Raw genomic sequence first — 15,160 nt, 5'->3', positions numbered from 1 at the left:
ATGCCACGTCACGACTAAGAGCGCCTGGAGTGAGGCCCCTGCTGGCCAAGGACGGCCAGTAAATGTCAAGAAGCTGGGAGAGGTGAGGAAGGACACATCTCCACAGGTTTCAGAGGCGCCCTGAGTTTGGATTTCTAGCCTCCAAAACTGTGAGAGAACATGTTTCTGTTGTTTTAAGCCTCCCTTCAACCCCCCCTGCCCATTCTGTGGCGACTTGCTCCTGCAGCTCTAGGAAACTCAAACATCAGGCAACCAGTAATCTCCCATATTCAGCAGGTAATGAAACATGCTTTCTGGTGTTCCAGCGGATGCAACTCTGTGCTTCCAAGGCAGAAGGCGTGGGTTCAATCCCTGGTTGGGGAACTCAGCCTCCACAGGCCAGGCAGATCCACTGAAAGATTTTTTTTCAGTTATTAAAAAATTAAACCAAAAAATGAAGTGGGGACAGAATTGAAATTAATAGTCCACCTGAGGGAGCTCTAGAGCCTTCGCTCCCTCGTTCCTATTTTGACTCTAGCCCAGATGAGGGATGAATAATAGCTGTTTTCTGCGGGTGACTTTCTTAATCACCTTTCAAAATGATTTTGCTTATTTTCGGTTTCTGTGCTATTCAAATATGGATTCAGACCATGAGTGCCTTTTTCTCATGGAAGGCTTTTGACCCGAGGTGTTTGGTTAAAAGGGCGACAGACACTGACTGACCCGCTAACCCACTGCGACCATCCTAGTCAGGGCTGGGCGCTGGGCCAGTGTGATTGATGGCAGCTTTAGTGAAGAAGAGTTGTCTGTGCTGCCTGCAGCTTTTGACCATGGGATATTCCCAGGGGACAGGAAGAGCTTTTGGGGGGTATTTTTTCAGGGGACAGGAAGCCAACAATCTACTATTCTCTGGAAATTACTATCTGGACTGACAGCAGAGATGTTTTCTCAGTTTGTCCAGTACTTCCTGCCAAGCCTCTGTGGTGGCTGATTTTCTTAGCCACTCCTTCTTGAAGCTCTGATGGCTCTGTGTGGTTCCTCAGACCACCAGCAGCAGCAGCATCTGAAAACTTGTTAGAAGCCCACACTTTCAGGCCTAGGCCCAGACCCACTGGACTGGAAACTCTGCAGGGTGTGGGGGGCCACCTGGGAAGCTGAGGTTAAATGAGCCATCGAGGTGGCTCTGAAGCTCCCTGATTGTCTGAAAACCAGAGTCGAATCTGTTGCCATCTGCTTATAGCCTTGTTGTAAGGGACTTACCATTCTTTCTAGCTGCTTCTTCACTTCCGTAACATCTTACAGAGAGGCCACAATGAATTTTTTTGCCAACCCAGTACCTATTGACTCATTGGGAAAAAAACCTGATGATGGGAAAGATGGAGGGCAGGAGGAGAAGGGAGCGACAGAGGATGAGATGGTTGGATGGCATCATCAAAACAACGGACACGAGTTTGAGCAAACTCCAGGAGATAGTGAAGGACAGGGAAGCCTGGCATACTACCAGCCATAGGGTGGCAAAGAGTCATCTTAGCAACTGAACAACAAACAACAATACATATATATATACATATTCATACATATGTACATACATACAGTCTTGGGCTCTCGGTCTCCTTCTGTTTTGGTTTTTCTCTCCTCCACAGCATGACCTACTCACGCAGCTGCATCAACCTCTCGTTCTTGCAGCCCCCATGGCATGCACCCAGCACAGTTGCTCTGTCCTTCCCTTGGATATGACTGGTCTGACTCCAATAGCCTGCTCCCACAAACTGCTAGGATGCATCCTTGTATACCTTCTCTTACAGACCGGGGTAAACTTCCTGAGTCGCGTGCAGGCATGAGATTGCAGGCTCATGGGGTATACACATAGGAGGTTTGCTGAGCTCTGCTGAGCTGCTCTCCAGAAGATGGCGGAGTCTCCCTGCCCATCTGCGTTGCGTGCTAATTTCCACCTCTTTAGATCTTTCTCAACAATTACTTTCATCTGACTTTTTAATTTTTCCTATGGTGTGGGTGTTCAGGAGGAATCTCCTTTTACATAATTTGCGTTTCTCTAACAGTGAGGTTGGGTTTCCCTGGTGGCTCAGTGGCAAAGAACCTGCCTGCTAATGCAGGAGATGCAGGTTCGATCCCTGGGTCAGGAAGATCCCTTAGAGTAGGAAATGGCAACCCATTCCAATGTTCTTGCCTGGGAAATCCCATGGGCATAGGAGCCTGTTGGGCCACAGCCCATGGGTTGCAAGAGTTGGACATGACTTAGTGACTAAACAATAGTGAGATTGAGCTTGTCTTCATATTTCCCCTTTTATATCCTTGGCCTATTGTTCTACCGGATTTCTGACTTTTTTGGTTCATTTCCTTGTATATTCTAGATAAGACGTCAATACACTTTACTGTAAAGGCCCAGACAGTATTTTAGGCTTTGCCGGCCGTCTGTTCTCTGCTGCACCAGTTCAGCTGTGCTGCTGTAGCACACAGCAGCCAGAGATGGTGCGTAGTGAATGAGTGGGGCTGTGTTCCAGTAAAGATTTACCTACAAAACAGGTGGCAAAGCTGAATTTGGCCTCTGAACCACCGTTTTGTCAACCTCTGTTCTAGATATGACTTCCTTGTTGGATTTTGACATCACAGTTCTCTTCTCCCGCTGTCTGTGGTGTCCTTGGTTGATTATTTCATTTTGATGGGTTCAAATCCATCTGTTTTTGTCTCACAGTTTAGAATTTATGAAGTTCTTCTCAACCTCAAGATAACAAATGCATCTGATTTTTTTTTTTCTCTTGGTTTTCTGTTTTTCTTTCATTCATTCAGTCACTAAATCATGTCTGACTCTTTGCAATCCCACGGACTGTAGCCCGCCAGGCTCCTCTGTCCGTGAGATTCCCCAGGCAAGAATACTGGAGTGGGTTGCCATTTCATTCTCCAGGGGATCTTCCCAGCTCAGGGATCAAACCCACGTCTCCTGCATTGGCATGTGGATTCTTTACCACTGAGCCACTATGGGAGCCCTTTATATTTTTATCTTTCACACTGTAGACTATCCAAAATTGGCCCTTATGTGTGGCGTCTGTTTTTCTCTATATAGTAAACTGGTTTCCCAACACCATGAATTTGCGGTGCTGAGAATCATGCCTCAGTTCCCATATGTAAATGAATCTGCTTTCATTCTGTCCCACCAGCTTATTTATCTGTTCCTCTGCCAACACCACACTGCTCTTCGGGCTTTGTCCTGTTTTGTTTTTTCACTGTGGCTTTGTAGTAGATCTTCATATCTCACAGTGTGATTCTTGTCGTGTTTCCTTTCAAAAGCCCGTGAATCCACGTCTATTTCAACAATGCAGACTTTATGCCTTTTCTGCTGCCATTTGGCTTCAAGGCCTTTATAGGAAGAAGCACGAGATATGAAGTCAGGCAAGCTCTAAGAGTCAATTCCCTATTGAATGCTGTTCAGCTACTATTTCTTGAATACCTGCTGATTTAGGACTCTCAGTTTCAAGAGCCCCAAACCCAGCTCAAACTACATTAATTAAAAATGTAGACCCAGGGTTTCTCTCTCTGCAGATATTTCCCTTAGAATAATGATTTTAATCAGATCCAAAACCTCTTCAACTTCTTTCTTGAGAGGACAAGATTAGAGTCTGGATTTCTAACACCACTTTTGAGGCTCTTACTGCTGAAGAAATAAGAAAGAAATTTTTTCTGTAGTGCACTAGAACGGAGATGTTAAAACCGATTCTTGAAGCATGCTTTAAATTTATCTAAAACAATGATTATTTGAACAGTTTAAATACAAATATGTGTTCAAATTAGTATTGATCTGTAATTATTATATTTTGCGCATATCACCCTTTTAACCTGTTCCTAACACCAGTACTTAATTTTTTTTCTAATGTAAAAATACTATTGCCTGTAAAGGTTTTCCAGAGCCAAATGATGGCAGTGAAAAATTCTTTGGAAGTTACATGAGAAAATTTATTGGAGGAGATTCCCTGGAGGTCCATTGGTTGGGATTCCATGCTTTCACTGCTAACGGCACAGGTTTGATCTCTGGTTGGGGAACTAAAATTCATTGGAAAAATAGGTTTGGATTATGCCAGAATCCCATGGACTGAGGAGCCTGGTGGGCTACAGTTCATAGGGTCGCAAAGTCGGACACAACTGAAGCGACTGAGCACAAGCATAAGCCATTTCTAAAGTCAACTATTACAGAATCCTCAATAGTATGTTTGGAATTGACTTTGTCTCAGAACTAACAGTTACATAATAAATACATTAACCAGGAAAAAAGTATATATACATACATATATATATATATAGGGAGTTCCCTGGTCTCAGTTCAGTTCAGTTCATTCACTCAGTCGTGTCCGACTCCTTGTGACCCCATGGACTGCAGCACACCAGGCTTCTCCATCACCAACTCCCGGAGCTTGCTCAAACTCATGTCCATCGCGTTGGTGATGCCATCCAACCATCTCATCTTCTGTCGTCCCCTGCTCCTCCCTGGTCTAGTGGTTAGAATTTGGCACTTTCACTGCTGTGGCCCACATTCAATTCCTGGTCAGGAAACTGAGATCCTGTAAGCTGTGCAAGCAAAAGAAAAAAAAAAAAAATATATGTATACACATAAATGTATTATACACACACACACACATGCAAATACCGGCTCATGTAACTGGAAAGTCCAGTAGATGGCTCTGTTAGATCTAGGGGTTCAAGCAGTATCACTGGGGCTCTCTCTCTCCTTCTATCTGCACCTCTTATCTCGGCTACATTGCCTGCATTCTCAGGCAATTTCTTTCCCCAAAGCAGCCTAACTGAACTGAAACATTCACTCAATTGTGCCCAGCTGTTCAGGACACCATGGACTGGGGCCCATCATGCCCTCCTGTCCATGGGATTCTCCAAGCAAGAATACTGGAATGGGTTGCCATTCCCTTCTCCAGGGGATCTTCCCAACCCAGGTGTCCCGCACTGCAGGCAGATTCTTTACCATCTGAGCCACCTTCAATATATTCGAGACTTGTAGTGTCTTTATTATTCCTAATATTAGAAGAGACACTTTTCTCATCAAACATTCATATCCACCCCACCAAAGTGGACTCTCATTGTCTGATTGGATGAATCATGGGGGCAGAGAAGGTGGTCACGTACATGACAGCCCCTTGGATTTCAAGGGAGGGGCGTCCCCAAAAGCAGAGAAGCTGAGCAGACCAGGATGCCCATTTCCTCTCAGCCTGCCCTGTCTTCACAATTGGGGCAACTCTGAAGACTGAAGACTGCTGCGGGGCCAAACACTCAGGCTCAAAGAGTTTGTGTCACTTGGAAGAGCCCCACGATCAGCAAGAAATCAAGCCAGGACTAGCAAGCCGGTCTGTCTGTCCCTGTTAGTCTCTCCTTTACCCCACATGGCCTTGTGATTACACTGCTGTTGCTTCAAACCCACTGTGGCACCAAGTGAGCTCGTCGTTTTTCCCCAAATCACATCCCAAGTACCCCATAGATACTGCCATTTCCTGTCTGCAGGTGTGAGATTCTGCTGGCTCCTTCCTTGAGTCAGACTCTTCTTTCATCCTCATGGCCAGTCGTCAGTCTCTTCCCTCACCCTGTGCCTGCCACCTCCACGCTTGCTCCGGGCTCATCGTCTGACATCCAGATGACGATCCTGTCTCTTTCCCATCCCAGTCTGTCCTGCATACAGCCACATGTTAAACTCCCTAAAGTATAGTTTCTTTTTTAAAAAAATGCTTTTAAAATATTTAGTTGGATGCACCAGATCTTAGTTGAGGCATGCAGGTTCTTAGTTTCAGCATGTGGTACCTAGGTTCCTGACCAGGGAGCAAACCCGCATGTTCCCCTGCATTGGGAGCATGGAGCCTTAACTCTGGATCACCACGGAAGTCCCTAGGTTCTTAAAAAAATTTTTAATGATTTTTTTTTTGGGGAGGGAGGGTGGTTAAAAGTGTGTCTCAGTTTGTATTACTGCAATGACAGCAGTGATACAAATACAGTAATACATACGCAGCACAGCAGAGCCCTCGAAAACTCAGGGGCTTACCACATGGGTATTTATTACTGGAGAGTGTTTATCCGTCTGCTGAGGCTCAGCCAGTCTGGACTGAGCTGGGGGCTCTGCTTCCCGTTGGGGCAGCTTTGTGTCTCCTGCAGGTCTGAGGGGGCAGCTCTGACCCACAGGACCTCCCTCCCAGCGCCGCCTCCTGTCCAGAGGGTGGGCTTTGCCAGAGGGTGCTCTTCTCACCGTGATGCAGAAACGTGGGAGGCTTCCCAATGTCTAGAGTTGGAAACTGACACACCATCATTGGCCAAGTTCAAAGTCAAGGGACGAGGAGAGATACTTGACCTCCGCTGAGCCTATGGAAGGGTGTAGACACAGAGAAAAGGGGAGACCTGGAGTCATTAACCCAATCTACCGCAGAGCCCATTCTAGATGCTACCATCTGGATTTCAGAGTCTTCCATCGTCTGGTCTCCCTCCAATCATCCATCTAATACCCTCTGGGCTCTTCATCTGGGACATGATTCATGGACCTTGGGAATCTTATAGAAGCCAGACAAGATTGGGCAATTCCAGACAGCAAACTATATTCATACTGCAGGCCAAACCTAGCCTGCCCCCTGCTTCTTTCCCACCACACACAGAAAAGAGGGGAATTTTATGGGTCCACTCATTATTGGTAGGCTTTACAAAATAAACAAATGTTAACAATTTTTTCCTCTAGGAAATAAACTAAGCCAGAGATCTTCTTTATGATTTTTTTGGGGGGTAGTTCTTTGGGGAAAAACAAAATCTCAAGGAATTATTTTCTCAATAAACAGTGGCAACAGTTTATTTTTGTTGGCTTGATTTAAATCCTCCCCCACTTTCTTTTTTTGGATTGAGAGATTGACTACCGAAATGAGAAAGAGACCATTTTTTTATTCTTTTTTTTGTGTGTGTGGTTTCTCTGGCTGGAAAAGAAAAAGTCTGCATTCTTTCTGTATTCAGTGTACTTCAAAGATATAAAAATTTAGATATCAGGGTTATGGTTGTTCTAGATTTCAGTCTATTTATAACTTCCTCATATTTCACATTTGTTTGACCTCAGGTTAAAGGAATGCTTTTGAAAAGTATAACGATTTGATCCTAGCAATGGATGTAGCAAAAATACTGGGGTCAATAAGTTAAATTAAAAGGCTTAAAATAAAAAAAGAAGAAGAAAAAGAAGAAGAAAAACTAGACTTTGCAAACTTTAAGCTGAGGATTACATGACAACTGAGAATCTCCTAGCTGTGTTCCTACAAAAGTTTATGCTGCGAAAAATATTTTTCAAAGGTAATCAAAGTAAAGAAAAAAATTTGAATTAGAAGAAACTAATTTCCTAATATTCTGAACTCATTTTCACGGCTTACATAGGACCCTTCACTAGATTTGTTTTCAGTATTTTTATATATGTATTTTATTTCTTTTCACTTCCACAGAAGAAAATATATGAATATTTCCATGTGTGTTGGAGTGTTACAAAATAACCTTAAATATATGTTTTAGTAATTTATTAAGAGCAAAGAAAATAAGTTTTAAAGCAGTATGTGTATGTGATGTATTTGTTAAGAGTGTTGCTGTTCAGTTGCTCAGTCGTGTCCAACCCTTGGCAACCCCATGGATATATATGTGTGTGTGTGTGTGTGTGTGTATGTGAGAATCATCTATCCATCTATGGAGACAGAGAGAGAGAAATACACACACACAATAGAAAAATGCTTAAGAATTTATCTATAAGGAAACCATCAGAATATTAATAATTACCTTTGAATGTTAACTTTCTCCCCATACCCCTGTTGATTTATTTCCATATGTTTCAATCAATCTATAATGAATATATATTGAATACTAAATGGGATTTTAAAAGAGAGAGATGGGCTTCTCTGGTGGCTCAGTGGTAAAGAATCTGCCTGCCAATGCAGGATACACAGGTCTGATCCCTGGTCTGGGACGATCCCATGTGCCAGGGATCAGCTAAGGCCGTGCGCCACAAGTGTTGAGCCTGTGCCCTGGAGCCTGGGGAGCTAGAACCACTGAAGTCTGCATGCCCCAGAGCCCTGCTCCACAAGAGAAGTCCCTGCAATGAGAAGCCTGTGCACTGCTACGAAGAGCAGCCCCGGCTCATCACAACTAGAGAAAAGCCCACACAGCAGTGAAGACCCAGCACAGGCGAATATAGGTAAATAAAATTATTTTTAAGAGAGAGAGAGAGACATGTAACGACTGGGCCTTTTCAACCTCTGGAATCCTAAAACTCTTCTAAATTGGAGAAAACTAATGACAAAACCTTCAGAAGAAGCCTTGGTTTTGAACGCTGGAAATCATCTGGCTAGCTGTATTGCTTCATCAGGCAGAAAATTAGAATGAGGAATATTATACATGGAAGAGGATGAATTTGGGTACCAGTGATGGTTTCTTCACCATTGATTCCTAGACTAGTGTACAAATACAGAAGAGTAAGTGCCACCTTCCCCCACCCTCAACAAAAGAAATACGGGAGCTCAGAGTTCCCTCCAAGTCTAGGCTTTTGCATCGGTTTCAGGTACAACCTAGAGGAAAATAGTCAGAAGACCAGAGTCACGCAGATCAGTATTAAGGGATATTAATATTAATATCCCTTAGATATTAATTAACGTCCAAGGGAGATATTAACTTATGCTTGGAGATTTTCCTTATGCAGCAATACTTGAAAAAATAGCCATGTTCAATGAGACATTATGAAAAAGATTAAATACTCATAATATGCATAGGTTAGAATTCAGCAGGGCATTTTACTTCTCATAAATCAAGAGGAAGGACAGAGGTAATGTAAATTATTCATTATTTGGGTTTCTAAATGTCGTTCGCTAGTATTTAGATATCAGAGAACATTTCACTGGAGAAATGATGGTAGTTTATGAACAAGTCAATCTCACAACTGGTTTTGAGAATCTACAGTGCGTGAGCTACTATACCTATTGCAAGGAATACAGAGACGAATGAGGATATGGTCTTTGCATTCAGAGGGCTCAGCTTATCAGACATTTAAGTTCAAGATGTGCTTTGTCCTTTTGTTTTAAATAATTTTTACAGCAACAAATAAAAACGAAGCACCGTGACCAGTGAATGTTAGCCACAAGAACAGGCTCTTTTCTTAGATGGACCATTTTTGCTCTGGATCAAGGCTGTTTATGTCATCATGAGCTGGGGAGCAAAGGTTTAGAAAAGGGGGATTAAGAAATCATTCAGAGAAATTACATCACATAAAGTCCCAAATGCCCAGTTTATCAGGATGAATCTAAGTTTGGTTCCTGTTGCTAAAAGAAAAAAAAAAAGCGACTCACATGTTACTTACAAGCAAACCTTAGGGCATACCATTTATTATCAGCAATAAACAGATTTGATTCTTTTATAAATGAGATTGTCAGGGCCCAGGGGATTTGTCAGAGCCTGGATAATCCTCAAATCGTCTGCCTGCCCTACCAGGGACGTGAGGAAATTGTCAGTAATAAGGCTGGTTAGCAGTCTTCTTGTCTGGTGCATTAAAGATTATTCCACAAAAGCCAGACGGTCTTAACCAACCAGCTCTCATCATAGGGTTCAATGGTACACATTTTATCAAGTCTCCTGTCCACAGAGGCTGGGAAGACTCTGTCAACTGTGCAAGTTGCTGGGCCCTGAGTCTGGGAATCAGAGGCTGGGACTTCGGGAGTTTTCAACCCAGTATGGTATACGGAATGGACCCAGAGCTCTGTGGCCACGGAGATGCCAGCATGCGTATGGTACCCCACTGCCCACAGGCAACCGTGGTGCAGGGTCTCTGCGTCAGGCTGAGTTAGGGACCTGGGTCTAGTTGGGTGAGACTGTGGTTTCTCTTCTTCTTTTTGACTTATTGTTTATATGATTTAAATTTAACGTTTTGAATAAATAATACATGTAAACGGTTCAAAAGTTTTAAAATTGCCGAAGGGATACGATGGAAACCTTCCCCATCCCCATCTCCATGTGCCTTGTCCCTGCTTCCTCCAACAGGTAACCCCTATCATTTAGAAGCATTATTTTTCCTTTCAGGCTTCCCTGGTGGCTCAGATGGTAAAAAATCTGTCTGCAATGCAGGAGACCCAGGTTCCATCCCTGGGTTGGGAAGATCCCCTAGAGGAGGGCATGGCAACCCACTCCAGTATTCTTGCCTGGAGAATCCCATGGACAGAGGAGCCTGGTGGGCTTCGGTCCATGGGCTGCAAAGAGTCAAACACGACTGAGCAACTAACACACACACACATTTTTCCTTTCAGAGTTTTTTCCCTTAATTATGTAGTCAAAATTTTAATAACAAAAAATACTATTTTTTTAAAACATGGTCAAAGATACTTGGATAACTCCAGATTTTGAAAAAACAGCCTAGCCCAACAGTACAATAATGCATCTCTGTACAGAACATTCCACAGATCAACAGAAAATATGTTTAAGCACAAAAATAAGAAATATTTAAAGGGAATCTCTAAGCAACATTTTATTTCTGCAAAACAGACATATAGTATTGATTAAATGTCTACAAGTGCTTTTCATTTACAAAAATACAGCTCAAGCTCTGCACCAGGAGAAGCCCTCACGATGAGAAGCCTGCACGCTGCAGAGTTGCCCCAACCTGCTGCAGCAAGAGAAAGGCCTCACATAGCAACGAAGACAGCACAGCCGAAAACAAAAAAAATCTAAAAATTAATAAAATGTGAACCATATTTTTATTTTAGTCTTCTTTTTACACAAAAGACAGAATATAACACAATTGTTCTGTGGCATGTCTTTTTTTTCCCTTGCAATGTATTCCACTATATGTAATGAAACTGCTTCTGTATTAGTACATTCATATATTAGTAAAAAGAACAAGGACATACACGATTAAGGAAATTCTTTTTATGGTTGCATACTTTTCTGTTGTTTCATGTATGTACTTGAAAAAGCTGGCCCCACGATGATGAACATTTAGATTTTTCCCTAATATTCTGCAATAACATATCATGATACAGTGAATAATCATGCACATTAGTTCTTTCACGAGTTATTACTATTTACCTTTCACAGGGCTATGTAGTGGTGGCCAAGACAGGGGCCTCTCTCCTTGGCTCCATAAGTTAATAAACACAATTTCCAACAGATTTTTAAAAATTGAAGTATAGTTGGTTTATAATGTGGTGTCAGGTATACAGCAAAGTGACTCAGTCACACACACACGTTCTTTTTCAGATACTCTTCCCTTACTGGTTATCACAAAAGACTGAGTATAGTTCCCTGCTATATGGTAGGTCCCTTTTGGTTTTCTGTATATATGTAATAATGTGTATATGTTAATCTCAAACTCCTAATTTATCCCCCCACCATTCCCCTTTTGTGAAAGTGAAAGTCGCTCAGTCCCCTCGGACTCTTTGCGACCCCAAGGACTATACAGTCCATGGATTCTCCAGCCCAGAATACTGGAGTGGGTAATCTTTCCCTACTCCAGGGGATCTTCCCGATCCAGGAATCGAACTGGAGTCTCCTGCATCGCAGGCGGATTCTCTACCAACGGAGCTATCAGGGAAACCCTTTGGTAACCACAAGTCCTTTTTGGTAACCATAGGTTTGTTTTCTACATCTGTGGGTCAATTTCTGTTTTGTAAGCAAGTTCATGTCTATCATTGTTTTAGATTTCACATATAAGCAATATATGATTTTGGTTTTTCTCTGTCTGACTTACTTCACTTAGTTTGATAATCTCTAGGTCCATCCCCATTGTGGCAAATGGTATTATTTCATTCTTTTCACGACTGAGTAATAGTCCATTACACACATGCACCACATTTTTATCCATTCCTCTGTTGAGGGAAATTTAGGCTGCTTCCACATCTTGGCTATCGTATACAGTGCTGCAGTGAACACTGTGGTGCATGTATTTTTTTGAATTAGTTTTCAGCTGAAGTTGAAGCTCCAATACTTTGCTTACCTGATGTGAAGAGCCGACTCATTGGAAAAGATCCTGATGCTGGCAGAGATTGAAGGCAGGAGGAGAAGGGGATGACAGAGGATGAGATGGTTGGATGGCACCACCAACTCAACGCACATGAATTTGAGCAAACTCCGGGAGATAGTGAAGGACAGGGAAGCCTGGCATATTGCAGTCCATGGGGTCACAAAAAGTCGAACATGACTGAGTGACCGAACAACAACAACCAGCTATTCCACTCTAGGAGTGGGATTGCTGGATGTAGTAAATTCTTACAGGTAACAAACGACCTCTTTTATTTCCTAAACGTGGGATTTGTGAAGAGTCGGGCAAGGAGTCATTTCAAAGCCTGGCTATAACTTCTGCGCCTCCTCCATTCTCACTCTTATCCTTACGTGACTCCTTCATTTCCTCCCATCACTCAAAACTAACAACCTGGCCAGGTGGCTCAGTGGTAAAGAATCCACCTGCTAATGCAGGAGATGCAAGAGACGCAGGTTTGGTCCCTGGGCCGGGAGGATGTCCTGGAGGGAGGGGATGGCAACCCACTCCACTATTCTTGCCTGGAAAATTTCACAGACAGAGGAGCCTGGTGGGCTGCAGTCCATGGGGTCCAAAGAGTCGCTCATGACTGCGCACGCACCGCACTTGCCCTCCCCCTTGAATCTCATCACTCTCAGCTGCATTTGAACTGCTCATTTGTCTTCTCTCAAAGCAGGACAAAAGTGGTGCTGAAGGATTTCTCACCTCTCCTTAGCAAGTCAACTTCCCAGCTATCCGCTCAACGTTGATTTAGCATCTACTGGGTCTCAGCATCATTTTAGGCATGGAACACACAGTGGCAAACAAAGTGAACTCATATCCACCCCCCTGGGGCTTACACTCTAATGGAAGGCAGCAAATGAATGACAGTAATGACAGGCGATAAGCCAGTAAGTGTATAATGTGACTTCAGGCAGTGGTAAGTGCCCTGGGTCTCAATTTAAACAGTTCAGGAGTGGAGAGTCCTTTTCAAATGACACACAGAGAAAAGATCCCAAAATTCTGGCTTGAAAAATTACTGAAGCTGCTCTCTTTAGAAACTTTCAGTCAAGGAGGTTCTGGCCAGAGCGAGAGTTTGATGATTCTGTCTGACACTGACAAAGATGTGTGTGGTCATCTGAACCAACTGTGCCACTTTGGACTTGAAATTGGCTGGTTTGTACGAAGCAGTGTGCTTGGGCAGGTTTTATTTTTACTGGATGTATTCGCTTCTTCCTGCTGCTGTACTAAATGGCCACAACCTTGGTGCCTTAAAACAACACAGCTTTATTATCTTACAGTTCTGGAGGTAACAAGTCCAAAATAGCTCTCATGGGGATAAAACTGAGGCATCAGCAAAGCTGTGTTCTTCCTGGCAGCTGGAGGGGAGAAGCCGTTTCCTTGCCTTCTCCAGTCTCTGGAAGATGCCTGCGTTCCTCCCCTTGGGCCCCTCATCACTCTGAAGTTGAGTCTATGTCATATCTTGTTGTTCTGACCCTGACCCTCTTGCTTCTCTGTCCCAAGGACCATGTAATTACATTGGGCATAGCCACACAATCCGGAATCATCGCCCCATCTCAAGATCCTTAATTGCATCACATTTGCAAAGTAACATATTCACAGGTTCTGGAAATTAGCATGCAGACATCGTGGGGGCTATTATGCAGCCCACAGCACAGGCAATTAAGAAGAAAAAGAAACTGGGAACTTCCCTGGCGGTCCGATGGTTAAGACTCCATGCTTCCAATACAGGAGGCAAGAGTTTGATCTCTGGTCAAGGAACTAAGAACTTGTGTGCCGTGAGGTGAGTCCAAAATATAACACTTTTTTCAAAATTAAAAAAGACGAAACAGCATATATATTAAGATAATTATATACTATGATAATTATATTAAGATAAGTATATACTAAGATAATTATATATTATTATATATAATATATATTAAGATAATCCTTAATATAAAAAGTGAATTAAAGTAACAGGGGTTCCCTTATCTGCACATCCTCTCCAGCATTCATTGTGAGGTGGGTGAATCCAGAGCCTGTTATACAGAGTGAAGCGAGTCAGAAAGAGAAAGACATGTATATTGATGCATGAGTATGGAATCTAGAGAGATGGTACTGATGAAGCTATTTGCAGGGCATTAATGGAGAAGCAGCCACAGAGAGGAGACTTGTGGATACAGTGGGGGAAGGAGAGGGTGGGACGAATGGAGGGATTAGTATGGAAACATACACATGTGTGAAATAGACAGCCAGTGGGAATTTGCTGTGTGTCAAGGGGAGTTCAACCCAGTGCTCTGGGAACCCCTGGAGGGGTGGGATGGGGTGAGGCAGGGGGCGGTTCAGGAAGGAGGAGATATGTGTGTACCTGTGGCAGATTCATGTTGATGTATGGCAGAAGCCAACACAATATTGTAAAGCATCCTCCAACTGAAAAAAAAAAGCAACAGGGAAAATTAAGCAAAGGATAAAAATCCTGGCAGAGGATGCCTCAAGATTGAAACTTCCAGTTTGACAAATTAATTCTAAACATCTGTCAGGTGCCAGGCTGTGTTCTGGGGGCTTGGGATACATCAGTGAACAAAACAGGCAAAAATCTCTGTTCTCACAGGGCTTACATTCAACATAAGCATGGTAAATAATATCTAGTTATTTAGAATGCTTTGGTAAAAGTCTGTTAGCCTTTGCCCTGCTTCATTTTGTACTCCAAGGCCAAACTTGCCTGTTAATGCGTATCCTTGACTTCCTACTTTTGCATTCCAGTCCCCGAGGATGAGGGCTTCTCTGATAGTTCAGTCGGTGAAGAATCCGCCTGCAATGCGGGAGACCTGGGTTTGATCCCTGGGTTCGGAAGATCCCCTGGAGAAGGGAAGAGACCACTCCAGTGTTCTGGCCTGGAGAATTCCATGGACAAAGAGTCGGACACGACCGAGCGACTTTCACTTTCACTTTTTCCCCTAGGATGAGAGATTGAACAACAACAAAGTGCTTTGGAAAAAAGGAAGTGGATCAGGGGAAGGGCCCCGGAGAGTCCCAGAGGGAGTGTGTGGGAGGTTGGAGAGGTGGGGGTGCGGGTGGGGGGGGGTCGGGAAACCATCTGCCCGAGACACTAGGGGGCGCTGCAGCACAGTTTCAGAGGCTGAGATTGGAAAAGAATCTTGGTTA

General features: G+C 43.4%; 1 long non-coding RNA gene across 1 annotated transcript; it reads right to left on the bottom strand.

Annotated features, from left to right (window-relative positions):
- Positions 1-1,177: 1,177 nt before the first annotated feature.
- LOC138990237 (uncharacterized) lies at positions 1,178-14,857 on the bottom strand. The gene is made up of 4 exons (XR_011466360.1): positions 14,718-14,857; positions 14,364-14,425; positions 6,233-6,345; positions 1,178-4,557 (listed from the first exon to the last, which is right to left on the bottom strand). It is a non-coding gene; the product is annotated as an uncharacterized lncRNA (long non-coding RNA).
- Between the last annotated feature and the right edge of the window lie 303 nt (positions 14,858-15,160).

The sequence above is a fragment of the Bos mutus genome, chromosome 12, assembly GCF_027580195.1.
Source record: "Bos mutus isolate GX-2022 chromosome 12, NWIPB_WYAK_1.1, whole genome shotgun sequence".
Lineage (NCBI taxonomy): Eukaryota > Metazoa > Chordata > Mammalia > Artiodactyla > Bovidae > Bos > Bos mutus.
The sequence above is the reverse complement of the archived record's forward strand: the minus strand, read 5'-3'. Positions and strand labels throughout refer to the sequence as shown.